Genomic DNA, 2,500 nt, shown 5'->3' with positions numbered 1-2,500 from the left:
GGTTAGGGTTAGGGTCAGGGTTAGGGTTAGGGTTAGGGTTAGGGTTAGGGTTAGGGTTAGGGTTAGGGTCAGGGTTAGAGTTAGGGTCAGGGTTAGGGTTAGGGTTAGGGTTAGGGTTAGGGTTAGGGTTAGGGTCAGGGTTAGGGTTGGGTGTGACAGGATCCAGATACACAGCCAGGCAGGAGAGGACGTGTGTTGATACAGTGGTCCAGTCTTGACATTGCCTGGTATTTAATGGGACTCCCATCCGTTGGGATGACCTGGGTCAGTCCTGACCCTGAGAAGGAGCGCTGGCGTGGTGCTAGCATAGCCTCCAGGCGCTGGCGTGGTGCTAGCCTAGCCTCCAGGCGCTAGGCCCCTCAGGACCTGTCCCACATCACAGCTCACAGGCCGGTCCAGACAGGCTTCCGCTAGGACGGCTAAACTTCCACTCAAGCATACGCTTGGTTCCTGACATCATGGTGGCCGGCCCAACAACCAGACAGGACATGGTTTTATAAGAGTGGGGTAGAGTGTAACGGTCTGGGGCAGGTCTGGGGCAGGTCTGGGGCAGGGCAGGGCAGGGCAGGTCTGGGCAGGTCTGGGGCAGGGCAGGGCAGGGCAGGTCTGGGGCAGGGCAGGGCAGGTCTGGGCAGGGCAGGTCTGGGGCAGGGCAGGGCAGGGCAGGTCTGGGCAGGTCTGGGGCAGGGCAGGGCAGGGCAGGTCTGGGGCAGGGCAGGGCAGGTCTGGGCAGGTCTGGGGCAGGGCAGGGCAGGGCAGGTCTGGGCAGGGCAGGGCAGGGCAGGTCTGGGCAGGGCAGGTCAGGGCAGGTCAGGGCAGGTCTGGGGCAGGGCAGGTCTGGGGCAGGGCAGGTCTGGGCAGGGCAGGTCTGGGCAGGGTATGGTGGGTAGTAGGTAGTAGTGGGTAGAGGGTAATGGGTAATGGGTAGATGGTAATGGCTAGTAGGTAGAGGGTAGTAGGTAGTGGATAGTGTGTAGAGGGTAGTGAGTAGTAGGTAGAGGGCAGTGGGTAGTGGGCAGTAGGTAGTAAGTAGTGTGTAGAGGTTAGTAGGTAGTAGGTAATTGATAGAGGGTAGTAGGTAGTGTGTAGAGGGTAAAAGGTAGTGTGTAGAGGGCTGTAAATGGTAAATGGACGGCACTTATATAGCGCTTTTCCACCTTAGCGGCACTCAAAGCGCTTTACAATGGCCTCTCATTCACCCATTCACACACATTCACACACCAATGGCGGTAGCTGCCATGCAAGGTGCTAACCTGCTCATTGGGAGCAATTTGGGGTTAGGTGTCTTGCTCAAGGACACCTCGACATGTAGGTAGTGGGTAGTAGGTAGTAGGTAGTGGGTAGAGGGTAGTAGGTAGTGGGTAGTGGGTAGTGGGTAGTAGGTAGTGGGTAGTGGGTAGTGGGTAGTGGGTAGTTGGTAGAGGGTAGAGGGTAGTGGGTAGTGGGTAGTGGGTAGTAGGTAGTGGGTAGTGGGTAGTGGGTAGTGGGTAGTGGGTAGTAGGTAGTGGGTAGTTGGTAGAGGGTAGTAGGTAGTGGGTAGTTGGTAGAGGGTAGTAGGTAGTGGGTAGTGGGTAGTGGGTAGTGGGTAGTAGGTAGTGGGTAGTGGGTAGTAGGTAGTGGGTAGTGGGTAGTGGGTAGTAGGTAGTGGGTAGTGGGTAGTGGGTAGTGGGTAGTAGGTAGTGGGTAGTTGGTAGAGGGTAGTAGGTAGTGGGTAGTTGGTAGAGGGTAGTGGGTAGTAGGTAGTGGGTAGTAGGTAGTGGGTAGTAGGTAGTAGGTAGTGGGTAGTGGGTAGTTGGTAGAGGGTAAAGGGTAGTGGGTATTGGGTAGAGGACTCAGGGTTGCAGGCCTGTCAGGTTAGGCTGTGATGGATGGTATTAGTTAGTAGGTAGTGGGTAGTAGTTAGTGGGTAGTGGGTAGTGGGTAGTGGGTAGTAGTTAGTGGGTAGAGGACTGTGTTATGGTGCAGGGTTGCAGCCCTGTCAGGTTAGGCTGTGACGGATGGTCACTGATGGTGGAAGGAGGACAAAGAGGCCAGTGTGGGACTGGGGGCACGTGGGGGGTTTCAACAGTGTGTCAGAGTCACTCATAACCCCCCCCCCCCCCCCCCTCGTCATCCTAGCCCCATTGTCAGCATAACTAGAGAACCAAGTGTGTGTGTGTGCGTGTGTGTGTGTGTGTGTGTGTGTGTGTGTGTGTGTGTGTGTGCGTGTGTGTGTGTGTGTGTGTGTGAGGATGGATGGTGCAGTGTCAGCTTGGCTCTGGGTGAAGTCTCGCCTCAGCGTTTTGGAGTGACTAGTTAAGGTGGAGGGGGGGGGGGGGTGGAGCACCCCGGTCAAGGGAGGGGGGGGGGGGGGGGGGGAGCACCCCGGTGAAGGGAGGGGGGGGGGGGGGGGGGGGGGGTGGAGCACCCCGGTGAAGGGAGGGGGGGGGGGGCAATGTTTACTTCTGAACCACAGGTGCTGTTGTAATGTATACAGGTGTATGTTCTGTTGTATACAGGG

This window comes from Borostomias antarcticus, assembly GCF_949987555.1.
Source record: "Borostomias antarcticus genome assembly, chromosome: 7".
Classification (NCBI taxonomy): domain Eukaryota; kingdom Metazoa; phylum Chordata; class Actinopteri; order Stomiiformes; family Stomiidae; genus Borostomias; species Borostomias antarcticus.
This window is presented reverse-complemented; position numbering follows the sequence as displayed.